This window comes from Orcinus orca, chromosome 6, assembly GCF_937001465.1.
Source record: "Orcinus orca chromosome 6, mOrcOrc1.1, whole genome shotgun sequence".
Lineage (NCBI taxonomy): Eukaryota > Metazoa > Chordata > Mammalia > Artiodactyla > Delphinidae > Orcinus > Orcinus orca.
This window is the reverse complement of record NC_064564.1, coordinates 10,948,176-10,976,019: the sequence shown is the minus strand read 5'-3', so window position 1 is coordinate 10,976,019 and position 27,844 is coordinate 10,948,176. Positions and strand designations below refer to the sequence as shown.

At 45.8% G+C, this 27,844-nt stretch overlaps 1 long non-coding RNA gene across 2 annotated transcripts in view; it reads right to left on the bottom strand.

Annotated features, from left to right (window-relative positions):
* Nucleotides 1-1,297: 1,297 nt before the first annotated feature.
* Nucleotides 1,298-27,844, bottom strand: part of LOC117196154 (uncharacterized) — a 108,675-nt gene continuing 82,128 nt past the window's right edge. For both annotated transcript variants that reach the window (XR_007478050.1, XR_007478051.1), the window contains 2 exons: nucleotides 2,206-23,049; nucleotides 1,298-2,170 (listed from right to left, as the gene is read on the bottom strand). This is a non-coding gene — a long non-coding RNA (uncharacterized LOC117196154). The remainder of the gene's footprint in view (nucleotides 2,171-2,205; nucleotides 23,050-27,844) is intronic.

Here is a 27,844-nt window from a genome sequence, read left to right as displayed (position 1 = left end):
TTGATATTCATTTTTACAATTCACAGTGTACAATTTACTACGTTTTTATAGTTTTGCATATTCCATTATTCTGTCAAATATTACATAGATGAATGCTAAAATATCATTAGGCCAACCACTTATTTCAGGTACTTGTGAAAGGAACTGAGTTAAGCATTTGTACTCATATAAGTTTGTGCCAAACTTGTGCCAAACTTGTATGTACCAGGCCCCCCTTATTTTTTCCACCCTCCATAAGTGAATATCTTGTACCAAACCTCTCCTTGCCTTCTGATTGGAATCTTGGTCTCTCCTGACACCAACACCGTGTTGGTTCCAAAACTGTATAATGTATGTTCCAATCCTTATTTTCTCATTTGACTGTATCTCCCCAATTGGAAGATGATGGAAAAATATTGTGAACAGTAATGAAAGGACTTGGAGGTTTTCACTCTGCAGACTGAACAGTTGCTTGCTGGGAATTGTTCCCTTGGATTCCCTTCCTGGGATGGAATGTAACACATTCCAGCTGACGCTATTCAGGGCAAGAAAATAGATCATGATTAACTTGATAGATGACTCTGAACCTAGCACTGCAGCTTGGGAATTTTCCCTTCGAGCACATTGCTTAGGACAAGTTTATGTACCGAGTAAAAAGGAATTTGTTCTGTGTGACCACAAGTATAGTGTGCTGAAGTTCACACGGTTTTCTCCTCCTCCTCCTCTAGCTTCCTCTTTTTAACCTGTCTCCCTCCCCACAACCTCTTTTTGTTTTTTACTTCAGATTGGCCATTTCATCCGTAAATGTTCTTTGAACTAATCGGAAGTGGGCCTGGCTCTAAGCTACTGCCAAGTCTCCCCGTCATTGGTTTTCCTGTGTGTGTAAAGGAAGGTGTGAGGAAAAGAAAAGGACACCCCTGTCACACCTGGGAAGACGGAACACTCATCCCATACAGAGGACAATGTCAGGACATTACGGGTACTGTCTGTGTACAAGCACCACTACCACCACACACACGTACCACGTACACTACACACGGCACAAACCACGCACAGACATCACACACACAAAACACACACCAAAAACACCACACCACACACACCATGCAAAGCACACACACACACAAAACACACACCACACAGACCACACACACGCACAACACAAACCACAGACACACACCATACACAAACACAACATACCACACAGAGACCACACACAAACACCACACATGCCACAAACACACCACACATACATCACACACACAAATACAAGCAAAGACGTACACCACCCACACAAATACCACAACACATTCACATATACACCACACATATACCACATGCCTCACCCGCACACCACACACACAGCACACCACACATACACATAAACATACACCACACACATACCATCCACACCACACATATAGCACATACACAGATCTCACACACAACACATATACCACAGACACCACAAAACCCACATACAGACCACACACACCAGATACACTACACACATACACCACATATTGCCACACCTGCACATACACATATATCAGACACAAACATACACCACACACATACCACACACACAACACATACATCATGGACACCACACCCCCCACACCACAGACACGTTCCCAACACAGATCAGATGCACAAACCACATCACAAACACCACACATACATATATCACACATACACCAAACATGACACACACCACACACCAGACACCACACAAACCAAAGATACACATACCACACACATGCACACCACACAGACACACAGACCACACATACTTCTTATACACACAGACCACACACATACACTATGCACTCCACACATATACCACACACCAAACACACCTGTAAACAAAGCACAGAAGATAGAAACACCACATACACTGTACACACACATACACCAAACACATGACACACACTACACTAACCACAGACATACACACCACGGACACCACATAAATTACAGACACATATACCACACACACACTACATGCACCCCACAGACACAGACCACACACAGATTACATGCAACACACACCACACACATACAACACACCACAGACAGCACACAAACACACAGACCACACACTGGAAATACCCCCCCATACACACAGACCACACACATACATATACCACGCACACTTATCACACACACCCCTCACATACCACACACACCCCTCACATACCACACACACATACACCACACAAACACCACATCATGCATACCACACACACATTCTACACATAACAACATACAGCACACACACATTGTGTGCTCGATGCACAGTGAGGCCAAACAATACTGAAACATCGGAGTTTGGAGCAGAGAAATGTTTATTGCAGGGCCAGGCAAGGAGATGGGTGGCTTATGCCTTAAAAAGCTGCAACTCCTGAAAGGCTTTTAGCAAAGCCCTTTAAAAGCAAGATGAGGGAGGGGCGTGGTTAGTTGTTGCACACTTCTATGTGTTGTATGTAGCTGTCTACCTAGGCCAGGTCAGTAAGGTCCTGATGTTCCTGTTATTCTCTGGTCAGGTCAAGGTTAGGTTATCCTGTATATTTCAGGCTATAGCCAGCATTCTTTTACAAAAGATGCAGAGCCAGCATGACTAAGCACAGGCAATAGAACACAAAGGTTAAATAAGGTTAAAGTAAAAGGAGCAGATCTAATATGGAGTCAGATTTGTTCCTCCATATTACAATTCTTCCCTTTTCTTTCTTTGATACTCCTCAATCTTGAGGAGAAGGTGTTGGACAACAAGAGGGGAATGGTGTTTTGGATAGAGAAGTTAATCATAAACTCAGCAGAGGAACTCCATTTCACAGTGATTTGGTTTCCAACTCCAATCCTGTTTCATCTTTCCCCAATTCTTTCAGGGAATGGGGTGATTACCACTCTGGCTACTTCCTCCTGAAATGGGACATAGTCCTACCTTGATTTGGGGAATGGACACAGAGCTGGAAATATTCTTGAGTTCAAAGTCCTGGATCTGAGTCTTGTATAATAAAAATCTCATTCCCTGAGGAATTCAGGAGTATAAGCCTGAAAACCAGTCTGGACCTGGCACTTTGGGGGAAACTTGTAGCTAGGTAGCCAGTTGTGTACTTTTATCTAAGTAGGTTTTAACTTCTGATGTGGAGTTAACATATATATAACAGGGGCAATTTGACCACTGCATGTCTCCTTTTTCTGCTGACATCTGACTAAAACAATTTTATTGTCTAAAAATGTAATAGTTACAAGAGATCTTGAGGTCATATAGTTGCAGCTGCCATCTGCCAGCAGACACTACTTTGAGAATGGCTGGTGGCATCCCAAGTATGACAGAGCTCAGAAAATTCAAGTTTTCAGCAATATAGGAATGTGCCTGAAATCACATGCACAATAGCCACTAGTTTTACCTTGAATGTCTGAACCACATCTACTCCAGTTTCGACTTTCAAATGTATTCCACTCCTCAATGGCCAAGGCAGATGTACAATGCATGTCCGAAAGGCCACAAAACAACAGGCTGCTCTGGTCAATAAAGTTTAAGTTAAATCATGTATCAGCTAGAATGACTTCCCCAGACCTCAAAATATGTACAGATTTCCCATCATCTCCCTTGTTAACTGCAAATTCTTCAACAGACCAAAACATGTCCCTTGATGCCAGGGTGATTTAGCTTCTTGCCCCAGGTCTAGATCATGTCCTTTGGTGCTAGACCTCCTTTATATTTGCCTAGATACTCATGATGGGGGAAAACTGATCAAATATTGTGAACAGGCTCAGAGGTATGTTAATGGTATACACTTTATAGGCCATACATTTTATCACTTATACCCAATTGCCACACAAGCATTGTACATGTGCTTTTAGCAGTAGACTTATAAGCAGGCAGCGTTCTCCACAAACACGTAAATTAAGTCTGGTCAACTGACTACATAGGCTTTCCCAAACTGGCTGTGGTGGAACTCCTCAGGAGTCTTAGACTGAATTCCCAAAGGCCTCTCAAGGCCAGGAAATCCATGCCAAAGGCCTGCCATCAGATTCTGCCTCGGTGGCATTCTTGGTCCCCAAAATACCAAGATTCCTGTACATGCCAGGAGACAGTCTTGCCCATTCACCTGATAAGGCTGCTCAGAACCCATGGATCTCCAGTTTCTGGAGGGACCAGCCAGAGAGAAAAGAAAAATATTTCAGTTTTACTCAGTAAGGTATAATTTACCAAATTTCTGTAAGTCACGAGTAACTTGAGGGGAAGTGCTTCCCTATATCTGGAAAACACAAATCAGAATCAGTAATATTCCAGACAAAACCCATAAACATTATAACTGTATTTACCAGTTCACTTAGTAACCAATCCTTTTGTTAACGTTTTATGAAGCCATCAGGATTTCCATTAGGGTTTTAAATGTCTTTCTTACCCAGTTCAGCAGTATAATCTGAGGGACTTCCCTGGCGATCCAGTGGTTAAGACTCTGCACTTCCACTGCAGGGGGCATGGGTTCAATCCCCGGTCGGGGAATTAAGATTGCGACTTAATTTTGCCATGTCGTGCAGCAAAAAAAAAAAAGAAAAAAAAGTATTATCTAAAATTTATTAGTCCTTCCTATGAATCTTCTTGAAGATGAAGCAAGTTTGCAAAGCATCAGCTTAACTGTCTATCAAAGACTTAAAAGGCAAGGTTAAAGATCTGATTACAGTGTGTTAACAAAAAAGCTTAGTCAAGTTGCTGCGATATACAACATTTTAAGATAACCAGAATTATGACTGAAAGCATTATACCAGGACATATCTACATTTCAGAAACTTTACATAATTTCTAGAATATATTATAATAACATTTATCTGTACTGTATAATCTGAGGAGGCTTATCACCCACTTGACGATGCTTCCCATGTACTTCAACATACCAAATAATACGAGTTAAATATGCTCTCTAAGATGCATCAAGGGCCCGCTAAAGCATCCCGAAGTTAGCTGGAGGGCAAAAGAATTTTAATTAAAATTTGGTATTTGGGAAGTTTGTCAAAAAGTTTCAAAACACTTGGTCAAATAAGATCACAGGTCACTGTAAGACAATACTTGTTTCTTAACCAAAGTGAGAAGAGATCTCAGAAGCAAATATAGATCACTTACAGGCAAGGAAGTTCACATAATCTGTTATCAAAAGCAGCATTCTAGGGGCTTCCCTGGTGGCACAGTGGTTGGGAATCCGCCTGCCAATGCAGGGGACACGGGTTCGAGCCCTGGTCCGGGAGGATCCCACATGCCATGGAGTAACTGGGCCCATGCACCACAACTACTGAGCCTGTGCTCTAGAGCCCAGGCTCCGCGATAAGAGAAGCCACAGCACCAAATGAAGAGTAGCCCCTGCTCACCGCAACTAGAGAAAAGCCCACGCGCAGCAATTAAGACCCAACACGGCCAAAAATAAATAAAAATTAAAAATTAAAAAAAAGCATTCTAAGTAAACTTGTTCCCTTAGTAGAGAGGGACCAAATCGAGTCTTGCACCAGCCTATTTTTAATAACAAAATCCATTTACTTAAGTTTAACCTAATCTCAGCCCAACCATGTGTAAAACTCCCTTTAAAAAAAACATATATCCTACTTTCCTGCTGTATACTGAAATGTTTCCTTTATTATTTTAGTAGCTTTAATTACATACTTAAATTTGAATCCAAAGCTCTAAAAAACCCTTAATTTCTAGTGAAATCCAAGAAGCGATCAATTATTAACTGTCCTTTAGCATTCTGTAGGTTGGCAAACAACAATAATTTTTTTTTTTTTTTGCGGTACGCGGGCCTCTCACTGTTGTGGCCTCTCCCGTTGCGGAGCACAGGCTCCAGACGCGCAGGCTCAGCGGCCATGGCTCATGGGCCCAGCCACTCCGCGGCACGTGGGATCTCCCCGGACCAGGGCACGAACCCGTGTCCCCTGCATCAGCAGGCGGACTCTCAACCACTGGCCACCAGGGAAGCCCAATAATAATTTTTTAAAACATCTGCTTTTTATAGAAAATAGTGTGGCACCAAACATAGTCCCAGACACCTTTAGCTTCTATATTCAGTACTTAATGTTTCAGTACCCTGCCTGGGAATGACCTAGCTATTCAGTATCCCCCATCATCCAACCCAAACTAGCACAACTCTAAAATTTAAGTTACCAAATATCTGGAGGGACCACCCTTAAGCAGACATTCCCAAATCATAGCCATTTCTAAAGAGGTCACCCAAAAGCTCTCATCCTATTTGCATCTAATTTATTTATAAGAATTTCATCATACCAAGCTAATTTTTTTTTCTGTTGACAAACTGCAACAGAAACAACATAAACCCATTCACCCTCAGTAAACCCAGGCACAATAAAAGACATGTCTGTATTGACCACACCAACAATTGCCTTCATACTTCCTTGCCAAGAGAACCCCAATACTGTTCAGTTATTAGGCCCATGATTTTCATTGGTCCCTCCTTAGCCCCAGTGGGTGAATGAGGATTAGGTTAAAGCAATCCTGGTGTAATTCCTTTTCTTCTTGGCAATATTTGATTTAATACAGGTGCAACCTTGCTTAAGAACTGTGAAGGCAAATAAGGGAACTTTTGGGTTTCCTTTGCTCTTGAAAGGGACAAAAGGTTCATACTTTCCTGAATCTGGTCATTGTTGGATGAGGACTGGTGCCGTGGAAGCTGTCTTAGGATCATGAGGGAACAAATCCAAGGACAAAACTGACATGTAAAAATGGCAGAGGAAAATATGGCAAGAACCTGGATCCTTGATGTCACTGATTCACTGACTGAATCTATGCTGGAACCATTAGGAATTAGTCGTAATTGTGTTTTCTATTACAAGCATTTAAAAGCATCCTAAGTAAGTAATGTTAAAGGCATCTCTCACAATTTATACTTACTTTTTGGAAACTCTTACTAGAAATTTCTATTGCTGGTTATAAGGTTATAAGGTTTATCCTAAATAGTTTGAATTTTCTAAAAGACATGTCTGTATTAGTCAAACCAACAAGCTTAAGCTAGCTTCAATACCAGATATCAATTCCATACTGAATATTTCCCAGATCATGAGGACCTGAAGTTCATTTTGGCCTGTTTTCTAAATAGTAGTTAAGTATTTAATTTGTAAGCATTTACTTTTAAGTCTATTAAATAGAGCTCATTTACAAGTTAACCTCAGCAATACTATCCAAAGACAAAGACACCTAATCATAATGAAACACATATATCCAGATAGATCTCACAGCCAGCAAACTTATATGCAAGACAAATGTAAACATACACACAGAACAAAATCTAATTCCTGCAGAACAAAAACAAAAGGGTGAAGTCCAACAATTTCCTCAACTTTTTCAAACAAGGATCCTACTTTTTAACAGCGAACAACATGCAAATGTAAAGATAAGGAATCATTACCACACGTGTCATGGCAATTCACCTGGCAAATGCAAACCAAAAATAACAGTTGGAATAGGTTGAACTTACTTAGTTACCTTCAAGCTTGCTCCTCAGAATATTTTCGTTCTCTTGGGGTCAGAATTCTGAAAAAAAGGTATTTTATCAAGCCAGCTTTCTCTTAACTGCATATGCAAAAAGAACCAGTTTTGGAATTTTAAGAGAGTTTCATCTTAATTAATTTAGTCCAGAGTCTAAAGAATGTAGTGGTGGTGAAATGTTTAAAAAAAATCTTCTTTCTCTCCCTTTCTAGGAGCATACTGAAGATCTCCCAGTTTGCAAAATACATGCTAGGGGGACTACAAGATGGAACAGAGCTCTGATTATCCATACTTAATTATTCATGGCTGGTGTTATCTAATATTAATAAAGCAAACAAATGCAATGCAAAATGGTCTTTCAGGATCACAGTTCCCCAGTGCCAAAAAGGGAGATACCCATTCATTGCAAAAGGAAAATCCCAACCAATGCTCGACCACAGGCAAAACCCAACACAATAGGGAAGGACACCCTGGTGCCGTCACACGCAAGCCCTGTTACCGAAGACGTCTCAACTGACCAGTGCATACTGATACACACACATACAAACAAGAAACGAATGGTCCCACTAACAAAGGCACAAGCTGGAGTGGCTTACCCCAAAACAATACACACACAAAAAAACACAAACTACAGTCACACAGAAATCAGTGGAGGTGTAGTCTAAAATTCCATTTCTACTCCCAGATGGAGGTCTCCAAACAGACTGGCTTAGCTCTCAAAAGAGAACAGACCCAGAGTGTCTCACTTCCTACAAGGGAAGTAACCCAAATGGAGTGGAGAGAATTCCCAGCCTGTGCAAGATGGAGCGACTTACCCCCAAGTGACACCAAATGTGGACCACAGCTCTGGACGTTTCTCTGCTCCAAATGACCTTGTGCACTGGGGCAGCTGACGCCTCTCAGGGAGAGTCCCTCACAGTTCCTGGATGCAAAATGAGCTCCAGCAGCTGCTGGGAACTTGGGAAGGGGCTGTCCCTGGCCGGGGTCCACCCACCACAGGCACAGATTCCTGGCTGGCTCACCATAATTGTTACTGAACGCAAGTCTGTGCCTAATAACACAGTGAGACCGAACAATACTGAAACATTAGAGTTTGAAGCAGAGAGGTTAATTGTGGGGCCAGGCAAGGAGACAGGTGGCTCATGCCTTAAAAAGGCCAAACTCCGAAAAGCTTTCAGCAAAGCCCTTTTTAAAGGCAAGGTGAGGAGGTGTGTGAATTGTTGCGAACTTCTTGGTGTCAGATCCTTTGTTCTTGTAGCTGTCCCTGTAGGCCAGGTTTCTGTTATTCTGTGTTCAGGTCAGGTCAAGGTCAGGCTATCCTGTATATTTCAAGCCATAGGCAACATTCTTTTACAAAAGGTGCAGAGCCAGCATGACTTAAGCAGAGGCAACAGGGCACAAAGGTTGGAGCTAAAGAAATAGATCCAATATGGAGTCAGATTTATTCTTCCCTATTACAAGACCACACACACCCCAACTTCAGATTCAAGTCCCCCATGCATGGCATCACAAGGTCCTGCGGGGGAAACTTAGTCCCTTCCTTCAGTGATCCGACGCTGGAGTTTTTCTGCAGTGTTTCTTCCAGCATGGCCATGCAGCCAAGGACTGAGCATCTCCAGTGACAGAGAGCTCGGCCCGTTCTCACAAACTCTGTTAGGAAGTACTCCGCCCACACCCCTGGGTTTTTAGCATAAATCTGTTTTCACAGCAACCAGCCTTTACCATTGGTTTCCGCCCCCACCCTGGGAAAACCTTCCTCTCCACAACCTCCAGAGCATTCGGACAGCAAGCGTGCCCCCCCCCCACCCCTTCTATCCATGTGAATCCTGTTCCTTTGTCCCAGCATCGCATGGTTTGTGTCCCCTTCTGGTCTGAACGCTTCTGCCCTGCATGTGTCACGTTTGGGGCTAATGCTGCCCCTGAGGTGTGGTGCCCACAGTCAGACACAGCACACTGGGTGTGGTGATTGTCCATCAATAATTTGGCACTTCGATGGCTTTTCTCACGAGACAGATGATTGCCTTTCGCAACATGAGCCCTTGAAGGCTGACATGGGTCACTTCTGGGGACAGTGTAATGATGGGTCTGAGTAAGGCCAGAGGGTCTTGCTCCTTTGCCACGTGCAGTGGTTCCCAGACAGTGGCCACAGGACACAGGTCACCAACGGTCAGGGGACTTCCTGTGCAAAGGTTGCCAACTGTGATTGTGCTTCCATGCTGGAACCTGGGTGCCCTTGAAGTGTTCTTCATCCGTCTCTGGAGGGCCTGCTACACGTATACATTCCATGACCAGTGCAATGTGTTTATAAGCGGGTGCATAATAAATTACTGGAAACAGCTGAGGTTTTAATCCTCCATTAATACAGAAAGTTTGACTCCTGTCAGCCATGGTCTCTGCTTAAAATATTTAGGAGTTGGTTTCCACAGCAGTCTGCCAAAGCCTTCCATGATGGATGGCGGAAGCCGAGTCGGGGGCACTTCACTCACTGTGGAGGTGCGGGGGCCAGGGGGCATCTGCTGCTTCTCACACCAGGTCAAGGAGCCAAGACTGTTCTGTGAGAAGAGTAGGAAGCCACTCGAGGACACGTAGAATTTCCGTCTCCAGTCTGAGGGTTAAGGACAGGGATGTCCAGCATCTTCTTTGTCAGGGGCTCCTCTGTTGAAGCCATTTGCCTGTTAGTATCCGGGTTTCCCTGCGGATGTGTCCTTTACACTAGTTTTCTCACTTTCAGAGCTGCTATCATGACTGGTCACCCAGGTACGACACAGGTATTTCTATCTATCCACCCCACACCAAAGCCCTCCCTTATCCTGGGCAGTAAGGGCCCCTGGGGTCCTTTAGAACCTGACACTGATACCTGCAGGGAAGGGCCTGATCCTAAAATACATGAGAGGATCCAGCACTGAACACCTGGGTGATGCCCTCGTGAGAAATTTAGGAAATGCCACTTGAGGTAACGGGTCTATCAATGGTGCTACCCCTTCATCCTTACAGACATGAAGTTCCCTGCAAGCTTTCCTGCCTGCTGCATAGTAAAGGAAGCGAAACAATAAATACGGGTGCGCTGCCCTGCCATGTGGGAAGCGCTCACGTACCCAGCACTTGATGCCCAGACCCGTCCCTGCCTCACCTCCCGTCTCCTCCGCTCTGGCCATCCCCAGCCATGTCGCTGGCGGCACCATTACCGACCCTCCTCCTCGCTGCGGGAAGTTCCTCAGGCATCCCATGCCCTCCCGGGACGTCCAGACCCCACGGCTTTCCTATAACACTCTCCCTTCCACCAAACTGCTCTTCGGTAGGTCTACGAACGCCTCGTACCATGTCTGCGCACCTGCACAGGGGGTGGAGCCCTCTCCCCGCTCTTGGTCCAGCCTCGCCCTCCCTTCCAGGCCCCTGATTGCGCAGCCCCCAGCGCGCTCTGCTCACTCACAGGGGACCAGGGTGCTTCTGTCCTGGTGCCGCGCTTGGCGTGCGCTGTGTCATGTCGGGCGGGAGACAGTTCTCCAAGGGCCTCTCCTGTGTCTGACATCTTGCAGGCGGAGACGCTGACACCTCTGTTCTGGATGGACCGTCTTTACAAGCATACTTACACGGTGGACAGCCTGGAACCTCGGAGATGGAGGTTCCCTCTGGAGAAGGGGTGGCAGCCGTGCTTCCCATCGTACAAGCCTTGCCTGCCTTGGGCTCCAGGTTCCTCTCCTGTAATGCCACCCGCTGCCATGCAGTCACCATGTGGCCACCTGAGTCACCCTGCAGGAACTGGGGAACTAGCACAAGAAAAGACTGGCACCCAGACTACTGATATAATTTAAGTCCTTTATCTCTGACCCAGGGTCCTGTGTCTCCTGCCAGCACCCAGGACACTGGTGGGCTAGCTCCTCACTTACAAGTGGGGGAAAATCTCAGCCCTTTCACAGCTCTTGACAGGACCTTACTCTGGGAGTCTCATCTCCCCCAAATAAGAAAGTCAAGGGTGGAGACAGGAATCCTGTATTATATTTCCTAACACCTCTGATGTTTTCCCCTACACATTCTAGTGCACAGTAAGGTTTTTTGATGATGAAATAAATGATATTGATAATAAAGGCAAATAATCATAGCAAGAAGCTCCCTAGTTTGACTCAGTTTCCACCCATAATGATCTTTTCTGTTCTGCATGGCTCTGGGTCTCTCAAGCAATAGGGTCGTTTTTTAATTGCACATGTGCAAGAGGGGATGGGCAAGGAGCAAGTGTGGGGAGCCTAGGGAATAAGATGAAGGGAATAGGTTCCATAACCAAGCTGTGGCAGAGATTCCTAATTGCCACTCAATATTCATTCTTCCTTTTTTTTCCTTGTAAAAATAATCCTAATTATTGTTTTAGCTGAGAACATCATGGCTAGCTAAAATCATACATTTCTCAGTCTGCTTTATAGCCAGATCTGGCGTATCACAGAGTTCTAGCCGAGGAGACACAGTGGAAGTGGAAGAGAGCGTGCCCTCATTTTCACTCCTTTTTTCTTCCTACTGCCTGGATTGCAAATATAATTGCTGGCACTCCAGCAGCCATGTTGGCCCATGAGGTGAATTTGGAAATAGAATTCATGCATAGTGAGTAACAAGACAGGAGGAGCATGAGCCCCTGATACCATGAAGCCACCAAACCATCCGTGAACTGACTCCTGACTTCATTCATGAGAGAAAAAGAAACTTCTATTTTCTTTAAGCCACTGTTATTTTGGATCTTCTAGCAACCTAATCCTAACTACTACACAAACTCAATTTTCACTGAGTGTGGAGTATATTATAAATCACACTTCCTAAGAAAGGTGCCATCCTATGTCCTTTTGACACTCAAAACATTGAAAAGTGAGGGCTACGATCAAACCACGTACATGTCTCCATGCAACCCAACAGCAAACCCATTTTAAACAACTGAATTCAATTCTATTTTATGAAGAACTTAGTCTGACTCACACATGTGTGTAGTGTGTCTTAGGAATACTTACATAAACATATTTAGGAATGGCTTGTTTCAAATATTTTCTAACAGCTTGAACGTAAAGATTTTACTACCTAAAATAAAATGTCATAGGTACTTTGAAAATGCTTCGTAACTTCGCATGCCGCCAGCACAGCCCAATTCAGGCTGGGCCTGGCTTCCAACCTTGGCATCCTTCCTCTTGTACCCTAGTGATTTTAATCCCTTGGGCCAACCCCAAGCCAAGGCAAGAGACGCCCCAGCCCTACCAGCTCCACAGCCTGGGACCTTGGCTTCTGGTGACCATTGCTACCATCGGCTGCCTTATGCAAAATGCGATCCTTAATAAACCCTTCTGTGGAATGTGGAGAGGGAACACGGCGGGGCAATGCTAAAAGCACTCATGGTCTCGATTCTCGCCCCAGCTCCGTGGTGTACCAGTTGTGCTGCCGTCAGGAATGCATGGGCGTTCGGTCTCTGTGTCCTCACCTGACAGAAAAGGAATGAAGCAGTCTTTGAGGTTTCACAGAGCAATTCATGAGGAAGAGCTCTGTAACTAGAAGGGCCCCATCACGTCACAGACCATGAAGATGGGGACTTCTGACATTTAGAAATCCAATGGAAAAGGAAGGAAACCATGGACTTAGCCTACTGGGCATATATTAATTTTGGAAGGGTGTCAACTCCTATCATCTGTAACTTCTTGGATGTCTATCAACCCAAACCTATTAGGATCTTCTTTGGAGAGTTATCTCAGAGAAACTGTTTCCTTCTGCCCTCTTTCCAACATACACAGTGGAGGCTAAGGGTATTGCTTTAACTCATCAAACCAAATAAGGTTTATTAATATTGACCAGAGACTTATTAATATGTCTTTTGTTACCCAAACGTTATTGACCAGAGATGTTTCAATATTGATTTACATAACAAATCACCAGCCACAGGCGTTAGATTCTGAAAAAATCCCCTGGTCAATAAATGAGTTAATTAAAAGAATTTAGATATCGGTCTCAGAACAGCAAGATTTGCCTGGTACCTTCTGAAAGACCAAGGGCAGATGGTGGCATTTCTATGTTCACCATTATAGCAGTGTTACTATTCACTATTTTAAAAGATCATCAGGGATACAGGCGAGGCTCATTCTTTAGTCAGTGGTTTCTCAAACACCATGAGGAGAACCTGCTGTCTTCCTGGTGAAGTTCTCAGTCAGGACTGTAGAGAGAAGCCCACAGTTCTGAGATGGAGCACAGAAGTCAGATGCAGGGGGCTCTCTGAGTTGGGCTAACTTGTCAACCTGCTCACCTCTGGTAGGTGGCCTACGTTTAGATCCCAGCTTTGCTATTCGCTTTCACGTAATCCTGGTCCCATAACTGAACTTCAGTTTCCTCATCTATAAAATGGGAATGACAGAACATACTAGATGCTTGTTACTTTCAATCCCATTCCTCCTAGTTTCTCAAAAAACAAACAAATAAACAAAAAAACAATATCTACAGGATCAGAGACCATTGCTACATGCGCCGAAGCCTTGGGGACACTGGGCCTCCCTCCCAGCGTCCTTAGAGAGTCAAGAAGAGATGAAAGCTGATTCAGAGATGTTCCTTGGAGAAACAACTTCAAGACTTGTGTGGGATGGAACTCTACTGGATGACCTCAAACCAAAGGGGCAGAACTGTGAAGCAGACAAAGGCTGTGCTCAGTTCCCCTGCCTCCCAATTCCAGACCCCCTCTCCCTCCCGAGAAGATGTCCGTTCTTGGACACCAGTGTCCCTTAGCTGCTCATGGAGGCTCAGGTCATCTTTCCCTCCCGGGGAAGTCCAGTGCCCAGGGTTGGTCTCAGGCACCACACTCTCATCTCTCAGTCATCCTCATCACAACTTCCTTATGCACCAGACTCTTCTAGAAGAAGGTCTGATAAGGCGATTCACTCAGTGGTTAAGGAGCTCGTAAGATTCTTGGGGTTTCCCTGTTCAAGACAATTAGCAGTTCCTCCCATAGGAAATTTTAAGGCTAAGGCATCACCAAGAAGCCCTTTTATTCTCTTTCCTAAGCTCCATCTTGAACCCACGGGTAAAAAGATTTTTCTTTGCCAAAGAGGCGACGTAATAAGCAGTCACGCAGTGCTGGCCATGGGCTGAGGCCACCAGCGCCACCTGGGCCTGAACTTAACTGCTGCCCCCAGCAAGACACCCAAGCAGGAAGGCTTTCTGAGCCCTGTCGCTGGCTTGTGAACCCACTATTAGACTTCCAAGATGAGCCTTTAGGAATTTCTAGCCTTAAAAAAGGATTTTGAGAATAGGCTGGTGAGGTAGCATTTTTTAAGGCAACAAGCTGTGTAAGTGTCCACCTAGTCCACCGATGGAGAGGCACACCTGAGCCCAAAGCACTGCCTCTGCCTTTCCCTGTCCTAAGACAGGTGACACCGAGAAAGGGGGGAAAGTCCTTTCAGCCTCAAAGGTCTTTCCAGTTGAAAACACTCAGTGCTGAAGTAGCAAAATAAAATCACCCATCGACAAAAGTGTCGAGGGACCCAGCCCACCTCAAAGGCCTTCTCCCCTGAGCCGGGGTGTAGGAAGGAGTCTGGCACCAGCCTACCTGCCCTGTGCGGGCAAGGGAGACAGCAAGCAAGACCCAGGGAAAGCCGCTCAAGAACAGAGACACTTGTGGGCCACTGGAGCCGAGGGGCCGAGGCCAGAGCGGCCAGGTCGCTGCAGATGGAGACAAGATGCTCTGTGACATGCCAAGCTGTGTGCTGGGAGGCCCGCACACAAACCCTAGCCAGGCTCTCACGTCCGCCCTGTCCCCCTCCACAGAAAGGCCTTATCACCTGTCACACACGGGTATTTTCAGCCACACTCGGCTGCAGGGATAAACACGGTGTCCGCAGTAGCACCCTTGACTACAAAGGACAACTGTGACAGATGTCAGGGCCCTTTGAATTTGAAGATAGCCTTGTTAACTACTGCGGAGGCCGGACTTTCTGCTGTCAACAGAGCTTCTCAAGTTATTTACGCCTGCGGCGACTTGCATTAGATTACCCCACCCCCCACTTTTAGCTGCTTCCCTGCGACATGTCAGAATGAAAGCCAGCCTGCTGTCAGCAGTCACATGTCCCACATCGCCTGGATGACCACTGAAACGGGAGTTCCCACTGTGGGCTTGAGGCGTCTCCACGTTAGCCCAACTCTAATTCCCCAGGGAACTTAATCGATGGCACAAAATGCTATCTCATCCTTCATTCTGAAACGCTGAAAGCCTTCCAACAGAATAAATCACTCTGTGAGACTCCGTAAACGCCCAGTCTCAACCATGCCTGCAAGGATTCTTGAAGAACCTGCACAAGGAGGCTATTGTACGCGTGTACAAATAGATGACACAATTCCAGGGTTTAATACTATCCGCCAAGTTAAACTACTGTGGAGCAGCTGTGCACATGTGAAATGATGCCTGGCACCACTGGAGATCCATAAATCAGCCCTGGCATACTTTCCTCCTATTAAGAGAGTCAAATAAGAAAAAAACCACAAATTAAGATGTGTCTAGGACATGGACGACATCGCCATTCCTCTCTGAATGCAAAAATAAATAAAAATTAGGCTTCATTTTGCTGGGGTTTCTTTCCGAGGGGCACAAGTTTTCCAGCATGTGAAAACCTGGCAGAAAACCTTGTTCTGAGCAGGGTCATGCTGGGCTGGTTGGTTTGCCTTTCTGTATGTCGCAGGCAAAACAGAAGTGATGAGCCAACCTGAGAGGCAGTTGTTCTTTACGAGGAGTGGACGGGGGCTTCCCTGGTGGCGCAGTGGTTAAGAATCCACCTGCCAATGCCAGGGACGTGGGTTTGAGCCCCAGTTGGGGAAGATCCCACATGCCGTGGAGCAACTAAGCCCGTGTGCCACAGCTACTGAAGTCTGCATGCCTGGAGTCCATGCTCCACAACAAGAGAAGCCACCGCAATGAGAAGCCCGTGCACTGCAATGATGAGTAGCCCCCGCTCACTACAGATAAAGAAAGCCCGCACGCAGCAACGAAGTCCCAAGGCAGCCAAAAATAAATAAATCAACAAATAAATGAATAAATAAGGAGTGGACAGATACGCCAGGAACCCAATGCAGCCATAAATATATACATACATACATACATTCATAACTAAGGAATGGATGGATAAGCCAGGAACCCAAACTCTCCCAGGAAAATTATAACCAGATTATATGTGTAGGGCCCTGTCTCTTTGCAGTTCATCCCTTTGTTCTGGCTTGTTCATCTGCAGGACAACAACACACAGCAGAGGTCAGATGGCTGGGCCACTGGACGCCTCCATCCAGCCTTGGGTGAATGGCTTGGCTGGAGAAGCCAGGTCAGACTAAAACGAAGGGAAGTTGCATCATTATAAAGCTGGGTCACCAGTGGATAGAGTGACCAACCACCTCAGTCAGCCTGCATCTGAGGGGGTTCCTGAGATGAACGAGTTTTGGTGCTAAAATGAGAAATATCCTTGGCAAACTGGGCAGAGTTTGTCACCCCAGTAAGTGACCGAGTTTTAGGCTATTTGGGAAAACTGAATCATCTATGAGTCTAAACAAGCTGATAACTCTCAGCTTCTCTTTAGCTGAGTGATGTCAACACAGACAATCCAGTCCCCAGCTAGATGACTCCGCAGAGTCACAAAGAGACCTGCTTTTACATGGAGACTGAGGGCGCACATGACCCCACAGCCCTTCCCAATGGCGCTGAAGGTCAGTGTCAACAAGCACACAAACCATTAGCTGAAGCTGGCTGAGGAGGGAGGAGAGAGAATGCTATGCCTTGATAGAGACAGGAGATCCATTTCTTCCGTGGCTGACTCTTCACAGACAGTTCTTCCATAGGAGCTCCAAAAAACGTCATTTGAATAAGCATATCGTCTCCTAAAGGAAATACCAGGAAGAAATATTCATTTGATTTTGGAGTTCCTTTATTTAAAAATCTCACTGTCTTATAGTCAGGCATATTAAATCTTTATACACAACTTATAAAATGAATGATGTTCTTTTGGTGGCAGCCGCTGTCATAAGGCAAATGTGTGCTCTGTGGTCGGTACTGAAATTTTATTCTTCCCGATTACAGAAGCAAAACTCTTTTATTGTAGAAAACTTGGAAATTTTATGAAAACAAAACTTGAAATCACCTAAATTATTATTTTATAGTTTCATCCTATTCCTTTTCTGTGCACATATATTTTTTACATAGTTGGAGTCCTTGCGTGTCCACTTCAGTGTTCTGCTTTTTACCCCCGACATTGTATTTCCCATATTTTCATGTTTCATGAAGTATATTTCCAAGTCAGTGGTCCTGGACCCCTTTACATTCTTTAAATTTATCATGTGGACCAAATATCCTTAAAATTCTCCTCAAAGAGTCTTGTGAAATGTTCCCTAAAAATTCCAGTCGATTCTGTGACCTGAGTGAGTGTTTACTATATTTCCTGCACTAAGACGTAGGAATTATGAAGATGTAAGACGAGAACTTCATGTGATACACACTCATGAGAATTTGAATCTGAAGCGACTCACTGTATTCTGTCCTAGTCATCAGTTATATGCACTGTAAAAGCAACTTTCTAGAAACACGCCATGCATGTTTGACTCAACATGGCATTTTTTTATCATTTTTGTAAAAAGTTGGACACTGGGCTCTTTATCAGAAATGTAGTATGAAGTATATAATTTTTCCGCAAGGAGAAGCCAGATTCGATTTACATGAATTTAACATCATTTTAAACATTTCAGGGGTAGAGCTCTATCAATTAATATGCTTTCTTGCAAACAAAAAGGCTAACTGGCTTAGCCAAGAAGGACATCGATTAAGCTGCATAGTTTGGAGACCAGAGCAGAGCGGGCTTGGGTGAGAATGTCAGGGTCTCTCTCCTCTTTGTGCTCCTCTCAGCCTTGTCCTCCTTCCAGTGTTGGGCCATCCTCAGCCGGGGAGTATGATGGCTGCTCCCAACACAGCAAGGTCCAGAGGGAAATAAGGGACAAGGTCTTAGGATCAAGGAAGCCTTTTCCAGAGGCCCGCACCAGATGTCCCCTCCTGTTTCCTGACCAGTATAAGGTCACACACACACATGCCTGCCTGGTCTGATCACTAATAAGGGAAATGGGATAACTGGCATTGACTTAGACCAGCAATCATCAAACTATTGCCAAGGACCACTTCTGGCCCTCAGCCTGTTTTGTCAATAAAGTTTTATTGTAACACAGCCTTGCTCATTTACATATGATTGTGTCTGGCTGCTTTCTCGCAGAGCAGAGCTGTTACAACAGAGACCATGTGCTTCACAAAGCCTAAATGTGTCCTGTCTGGCTGTCTTAGTTTGTTTGGGCTGCTTTTTTTTTTTTTTTTTTAATTTATTTTTGGCTGCACTGGGTCTTTGCTGCTGCACGCAGGCTTTCTCTAGTTGTGGCGAGCGGGGGCTACACTTTGTTGCGGTGCGTGGGCTTCTCATTGTGGTGGCTTCTGTAGAGCACAGGCTCTAGGCGTGCAGGCTTCAGCAGTTGTAGCACACAGGCTCAGTAGCTGCTGCACGCGGGCTCTAGAGTGCAGGCTCAGTAGTTGTGGCGCACGGGCTTAGTTGCTCCGTGGCATGTGGGATCTTCCCAGAGCAGGGATCGGACCCGTGTGCCCTGCACTGGCAGGCGGATTCTTAACCACTGTGCCACCAGGGAAGTCCCTGGGCTGTTTCAATAAGACCATACACTGGGAGGCTTGTAAACAACAGACATCTCTTTCTCACAGTTCTAGAGGCTGCGGAGTCTGAGGTCAAGGCGCTGGCAGATTCAGTGTCTGGAGAGAGCCCATATCCTGGTTCAGAGACGGCCACCTTTTGGCTGTGTGTCACGTGGAGAAGGGGCAAGGGAGCCCTCTGAGGGGACCCCAATGCCCCTTCTGAGGGCTCTGCCCTCATGATCCAGTCACCTCCCAGAGTTCTCATCTCCAAATACCATCACTTGGACATCAAGTTTCAACATCTGAATTTTGGGGAGACACAAACATTCAAACCAAACACACTGGCCTTTTACAGAAACTATTTGCCGACCTCTCATGCAGAGAATGCTTAAGGCGGGACAGATGGAGACAGATCACCCACAATGACTGTTGCAAGTCAGTGTGGCCCTAAAAACAAACTCTGTCCTCGAAACGCAGAGAGAAAGCTAACGGCGTATCATCACACTGCACGGATCATATAAACTATGCATGAAGATTAAAGCAGAAATAGAGACACAGACGTAGAGAACAAATGTATGGACACCAAGGGGGAAGGGGAGGTGGGATGAATTAGCAGATTGGGAATGACATATATACACTACTGTGTACAAAACAGATAACTAATGAGAACCTGCTGTATAGCACAGGGAACTCAATGCTCCATGGTGACCTACATGGGAAGGAAATCTAAAAAGGAGGGGATATATGTATACATATAGCTCATTCACTTTGCTGTACAGCAGAAACTAACAACATTGTAAAGCAACTATACTCCAATAAAAATTAATTAAAAAAAAAGTAATGTGAGAATTCAGAGGAGAAAGTCATCAATAAAGGCAAGGCAAAAGCATCACCCCAGGACACGAATTCTCCCCTAGATGTCTGGAGACGAGACACAGACGCTGCTCTCTCCAGCCTCCCTGCATCTGGGGGCTCACTCTCCAAAGACAGGTGACCAGCACGTGCAGGTTGGTCTGGACGCTGGCACCACAGGCTGCAACGGGACGGTCCCCTGGCCTTCCTCATGTCTTCTCAGCCTTAATCATTCCAGGATGATTCTAGATAAAAATGTGGAATTTCATCATTGTTGTCCAACCCTGTTGATACAAGTCCTGTATCATTTCCCTCCTGTTCTGTGGTAATTCTCTCTTGTTCTCGACTATTAGGATGCCTTCAAAGGGGTCTGAAAAGCACTCATCGTAAGAAGTAATATTAGAAGCCTCACTCCAGTCAAGAGGATTTTTACACTGAAAGAGATTAGAAAATCCTCGAGCTGAACGAGAAAGGAATCTGCAGGTACTTCTTGTTAGCTTCAAAGCTACCACTCTTGGTACTTTCCTAACCTGATGCTTCAGATGTGCACTGTGATGCACCAAGCATCGGGCTAAAAGATGCATACGGAAAGGATCCAAGAATATGGAGAAACAGCCTTCAAATTCCTGTCCCATCTGCCCTCTAGGACTCCTCAGAACACTCAGTCTGAAGCTGAGGTGACGACTTCAGATTTCTCTTGAGTTTCACAAGGTGAAAACTAGATGGGAAGCAGCCATTGATTAAAAACAAGGAGAGGATGCCAAACTGTTGGTTTTGACACACATTGTGTGTGTGTGTGTGTGTGTGTTGCTCTGGGTATCTTACATAGTAAACCACTGGAAGGTTGTTATTCAAGAACAGGACTGCATGGTCTGAGAAGCTCAGGTAACATTTGCTTCTTTTCTAAAGTAAGTGGGCAGAGGGCCTACAAGTAGAAAGAAGATGGTGAGGAGAGCCGGAGTTGATGTTAACACAAAAGACAGCTGCCTTTCGTGTCTTCCTGGACTCGCGGAAGGAATCCCTTATCATTTACTGAGCGATAAATGTGGGAGCAGAAGAGAGCCAGCAGCAGGCTGGGACACCAACTGATCACACAGCCTTTGGAGATGCTAAGATGAGTGAGGCAGTTAAAACCAACACATGGGATGTGCCCGCTACTATATACAGAACAGATAACCAACAAGGACCTACTGTATAGCACAGGGAAGTACAGTCAGTATCTTGCAATAAGCTATAATGGAAAAGAATCTGAAAAATTATATATATGTAATATATTTATATTATTATACATATATATGTATCACTGAACCACTTTGCTGTACACCTGAAACTAACACAACATTGTACATTAACTACACTTCAGTTTTAAAGAAATGGTTATTAAAAGGAAAAAGACAAACAAACAAAAAACCAACACATGGCACGCTGGGGAGGAAAGTGCCAAAGAGTGATTCATGAGGATCCAAGCCTAGAAGCAGCTCGGCCTCCACGTGCAGCCTGTGCAGGAGGCGGTCCCGCCCGGCACCAGGTGTCCTGTGCGCCCTGGCACGCGGCCCAGTGCGCACACGCACCACTGCACAGATGTGCGCAGGGCTTCAAGCGCTCCCAGCACACACCCGCGAATATTTCATGTGCGTCTGTGGGCTGCATGTAGGTTGAGAAAAAAAGAATGCATAGAGGAGGATTGTTTTGCTTCGGTGTATACGTGAACTTTGATGGAACTTAGTAAAATACAGAGCGTTTACGAGCGTGATGGATGGCTGTTGGGGGACTGGTTTCCTGCCCTCCCGGCTGGGCTGCAGCACCGGGCTGCAGTGACAGCACTGGGTAAGGAATGGACGAACAATAGGTCCTGTGAGTTGGTGGCGCTGGGACTGCCCCGCCTGAGTGGGAGGTCCGAGCATCCATCTCCAGCGGCACAAAATTCAGAGGGGAGTGAGGGATTCCTGTGGCGTGTGGAAACAGCAAGGGGGTAAAATGAGAGGGAATCATGAAAGTGCACTCGCATCACCCAACGTGCTGAGGACTGTTCATGTCGACAGATTCCACTACTGCGAAGCCACACGCCTGGTGAGTTTCCGGATCACATCCAGGACCCGCTCTTCCGCTCTAAGTCCCCACCAACATCAGCCATGCTGGGCGGCACAGGTGACCGGCCAGCTCAGCTGGAAGACAAGCAGCCTCTTTATCCCTTTAAAAAATTAGCTTGTCTGAACTGTTGAAATTCTAACATACTTAAATCAGCAGGACTGGTGGCTTCAGCTGCAAACCTAGGTCAGGACTGCCTCTCTTCTCTGCCTTCCCTTGGTCTGTGACACCCACCATGTAAAGGGCACCGCTGCACCCAACTCCCACCTTCAGGTGATCCTTATTTTTCTTGATCTTAACAGACCTGGTGTCCTTTCCTCTGGCTGTGAGCAGAAAGTTCCTGACTTCCTCAATGCTGCAACAGGTGGCCAGGAGGCAGCAGGAAGAGGGGACACCCTTCTGCACTCTTTTCATAAACGGTAGGTGTTTGTTTGCTTGTTGGTTTGTTTTTCATACTGAGCCTCTCCTCTGCTCTGTATTTCATTTCAAAGTCACCAAGCAAGAAAACTGACCCGGCTACAGGTAAATGAGACTCCTTCTTGCTGCTGACCCTGACTATGTTCTTTCCTTTATTTCCTTTTCCAGGGACCTGATAAGCTCCTGGAAGGATCTATGGACATTTGAGGCTGTTTCTTGAAGGAGCCAGATGCCTGGTCATTCTTAGGATCCCGCAGTTGGGAAAAGCTCAGCGCTGATGGGGGAAAGGCCCAGGGATCAGGGAATCCCAGCTTCCTGACAGAGGCGGTGTTGCCATGGAAACTGAGCTGCCACAGCTGCCTGGGCTCTGACATCCGTGATTGGCTCTGGCAGGGGGTGGAGATGATCAAAAGCCCTTCAAAAGCCAGTCTCAGAGGGGAGCTCCGCTGCCTTCTGTCTCCTCCAGCTGCCCCGCCAGGACAGAGAATGTCAGCTCTGCTCCTCGCTCAGACCTTTAGTGGAAAAAATCCCAAAAGACTGAATTCTGAATCTAAGTGTTAAAAAAACAAAAATAGAAAATTTTAAATTCTATATAATAATGGATCCTAAACCTGTTGATTATCAGAACCCCTTGTTCACATGAGGTTTCAAAAAATACCAGTTCCGGGGCCCCAAACTGGGAGAGTCTGAATCCTGGTCATAGGGTCAGTTTCTGCACTCTGTATTTTTAATCCTCCCCCAGATGATTCTAATGATCATCCATATTTGAGAACTAGAACTTAGTTTAGTGTTTTTTGTTTTGTTTTGTTTTTCATTTATTTACTTTTGGCTGTGTTGGGTCTTCATTGCTGCGTGTGTGCTTTCTCTAGTGGCGAGCGGGGTCTACTCTTGGTTGTGGTGTGCGGGCTTCTCATTGCGGTGGCTTCTCTTGTTGCAGAGCACAGGCTCTAAGCGCGTGGGCTTCAGTAGTTGTGGCTCGTGGGCTCTAGAGCACAGGCTCAGTAGTTGTGGCGCACGGGCTTAGTTGCTCTGCGGCATGTGGGATCTTCCCGGACCAGGGACTGAACCTGTGTCCCTTGCATTGGCAGGCGGATTCTTATCCTCTGCGCCACCAGGGAAGCCCTAGTTTAGTTATTTTTAAAAACCAAATATTTAAAAATGTATCTTTGGAGGTTCCATTTGGAAGGTACTGCTTGTGTTTTACTCCCAATTCCAACCCTCTACTAAGTGTCTTCTTCCACTGTCTTGGAATGACTAATTCGCAGTTTATAGGTGTGGCAGATACAGTCGTGCAGAAAGAGACATTTCATTCCACTTTTACTAAAATTGCTGAGTAACTTAAGAGATGAGAAAGCAATTAATAATTCTATTTTAATAGCACCCCAGAATGTCTCCTACTATCTCAAGGCATGCTGTGAAATTTCCTAGATTAAATTCATTTGAGTTCACTTAAACCTGAAAGGTTTGGAAAACACTGCTTTAGATTCAAGGAAAGAATTCCAGGAGTTTCCTCCCTGCCCCCTCTATCCACTCTCCCACCCTCCTTCCGTCTCCAAAGACACTCCTCTGCAGAGGAAGCTCTCATGTGCATTCTTTTTCCATCGAGGTCCAGTCAGGAAGACAGACACCACACTAGGTATTGCAACAGAGGGGATTTGATACAGGAAGTCTGTTATAGACGTTAGAAGACGAAAAAAGCAAAACAGGACACTAGGATACAGAGACAGGTAGGAAGCAGCTTCCACTCTTGGGGAAGAGTTGGAGTCACCAGACCTGGAAGTTGACTGAGGGCCACATAGGGCTGGAACCCAAGTCTCAGGGTAGGGCCTGGCTGAGCCACTGCTGGTGGAATGCAGAGAACCCCGCAGCCCCGTCCCCACAAGTACAAACGCCCCTCATGTCCCCTGCCTCTTGTTTGTGGAAAAGCTCATCTCCCAGGCTTCCCTGAGTCACAAAAGCGTAGGCTCCAGTAGTTAATGATTAGGACAACAGAGTCACAGACTCAGTGTCTGATGGGTATTCCTGAGCTGTTTTACAGATACTGTAACAGCCACCAGAGAGCACGACACAAGCTGCTCCACCTGAGCAGCACTGAATCTGTGGCTAGCACAGTTCCAAGCACTGGCCTCAAGAGAGTGGGATTAATATTATTGCTCATAATAATCTGTACCTTTGTGGCATCAAAATAATTATAGCTTGCTCTACCCGTACATGTAAACGGGCAACTAGAATTGTCAGCAAAGAGATGCTACATACCCATGTTGACATATTCCACTCTGAGAAGGCGCCCAATGTCAGCATGAAGCAGTTACAGAAGATGGACATTCGCCCCTAATTCCACAGAAATGGGATGATGTTTAACAGTGGGGAACTGAAAGCAGCTCTTTTGCCCCTTTCCTGTTTACTCATTTCTGTCCCTCTTTAACCTTAAAAACCGAATTATAGGAATGAGGTCACTAACCAATAGAAACTACACCCTGACTTATGCTCTCCTGAATGCACACCATGATTTGCCTGACCTGTTGATTCTTTTCCTAGATAAAAAGAAGAATGAAGAATGAAGTAGTTAAAGAATGACTAGCTGTCTACCCGCAGTAGCCCCCTTAGCCATCCTGCTGGCAGATCACTCAGACAAGATGCCATCTGAAGAGAGACTCAGCCAGTCTGCACGCAATGGAGATGCAGAACCCAGCCTCCTGCCTTGATGATTCCCTGAGATTCTTCCCCCTTTTCTCCTGGAAAAACTGTCATGGCTGAGCAGAATCTTCAGAGCTGGTCTCTGGACACAAGTCCACCTTCTCCCCAGATTGCCAGCTTTTCTGATTAAAGCACCTTTCCCCTCTACTGACACTTGCCTCTCCAATGATTGGCTTTTGAGCAGCGAGCAGCTGAACCTGAGTTCAGTAACACTGGTACCTCAGGAGGTGGGAGGAGAGGCCTCTTGGATCTGGGGCTCTGACTCCCTGGGACCACTGCTACTCAGATGGATTGCAGTGAGGTTCTGGGACCATGGAGAGAGGTTGAAGACAGCAACCAGCCACTGCTGCCTGGTAAAGAGCCATTGATAGGCTGACACCCAGAAGCAGCAAACAAAAGGGAAGAAGGAAAACCCCTCTCCCTTCCGCTGCCCAGTCTCCGTCTTGGGTGCATCAGTAGGAAGCCACCTGACCAGCACAAAGGATGGTCTCCAGAGTCTTGGCCCCTGTGTCACAAAACAGAGTAGAGAAGGGAAGGTCTGGAGAGGGATGGGGGCTGGGTGGGCAGTGTCTTGGTCAAGCACAGCATCAGATGAACCTTTGGGTCAAGAGAGCAGGGATGATTGCATTGGCAGAAACAAGGTTAAAAGCTTTTGTTTCTGCGCCTGCTTTTTTTTTTTACTTTTTTTTTGGCTGCACCCTACAGCATGTGGGCTCTTAGTGCCCTGACCAGGGATTGAACCCGCACCCCCTGCATTGGAAGCGTGGAGTCTTAACCACTAGACCACCAGGGAAGTCCCTGCGGCTGCTTTTCTGATGGTCAAATGAATTTGGGAAAACCAATGCCATTAGCATATTGAAGGATCTGAGAAGTCCTACAGTAAAGGATCCTGCTTTACTTTGTTAATTATTTCTCAAATTTATTTAGTATGAATTCCTTATTTTTTTGGATATAATATTCCTTAGAGCACGCGAACTGTGTTGTAAATGCCATTCTAAAAAATGCACTACACCTCAGCGCAAACTGCTTTTTTATCTGTTACCTTCTGGAGCTGGAAAAAAATAACATATAGAAGTGAAATAGGAAGAAAAACAGAATTCTATCTGCAAAGTATTGAGTCTAACTATTTCACTTTCATGGTTCCTCTTATCTGTAAAGGGGACATCCCCCCTGCCCTTCACCATGCTGTGAGGAAAAGAATTCCTTACTCAACCTCCAGAAGAATCACTAACCATGAGCCATAACAAAGACCACCAGCCTTGACATAATCTGAGAGAAACGGGGAAGTGTTCCATGGAACTGCACAGAGCATCACAGAGAGACCTGGGTGCCCACTGCCCTTAAACACACAGAGTAGCTTGACAATTACCCCATGGGGCGAAGGGCAGCTCCACTTTTATTCAAGGAGGTAAAAGGCAACTCCACTCTCTACCTTTCCATCACTTTTAGGACTCTGATTATTTCAACCTCCTCCATCCCTGCCTCAGGCTGGAAGAGGCATCTGATTTAACACCTGACACAGGCTGACCCGGAAACAGAGGGTGCAGGGCAGCAAAACTCTCTGTGGCAGATGCAGACGTCGGGGTTGAGAGGTTGTCTGCAAAGGCAGATGCTGAGAGAAAAGGAGCAACCAGGACGGAGAGAGGGGGAGGAGACAGGGAAGACGGAGAGGGGAGGGAGGGGAAGAGGGTGGAGGGAAGGAAGAAAAAACAGCTGCTTGATGATTTTCTAGACCCCCTGGAAACTGGCTCTAAATTATCCCTGTTCAACTAGAATGTTTCCAACTCATAGACATATCCCCCACACACATCAAGTTATGCTAATCTGGCTTTTACTTTTGAGCTGGATTTCATTCATGAAGACAGCTCTTTCCTCTCTGGAAATCTGGAAATTTCTTACGCAAAAGCAGTTTGAATTGATTTTATTTATTTAACTGTATCCTATTTATTCCATTCTGTACCCTAAAAACAGGTACCAAAAATTCCAAACACTTAAATGTGGATGCAAGTAGCTATCACATGACTTCAGCCTATTTCTTTTTTTTTTTTTTTTTTGCAGTACGTGGGCCTCTCACTGCCGTGGTCTCTCCCGCTGCAGAGCACAGGCTCCGGACGCACAGGCTCAGTGGCCATGGCTCACGGGCCCAGCCGCTCTGCGGCACATGGGATCTTCCCAGACCAGGGCACAAACCTGTGTCCCCTGCATCGACAGGCAGACTCTCAGCCACTGCGCCACCAGGGAAGCCCCAGCCTATTTCTTTTCATCATGACTTGCTATCTACAGACCTGACGTGGCACTAGATTCATATTAAAACATTCTGGCCCAATTCTAGTTCTGAGAAACATTTCTGTCCCATTCATCTGGAAGCTGATCAGTTGAGACAGAGTCTCTGGTAGCTTTGTGTCCAGCACCCACATAACAAAGGACAGAAGTTCCTGGGGCAGAGACAGGAGAAATCAAGCCCAGTTAAATATGTATAGTTCCAGGGATTAGAATCTCCTATTAACACCCTAGCAGACACAGTCTCTTTCTGAAATTAGACTTCTTTCAGCAGATCCGGCCTTACTTCACAGTCAAAACAACACTTCTGAATATCCCCCAAGCTAGTTCCCAACCACAGCCTCCTGTGAAGGTGACCTATGAAGGTT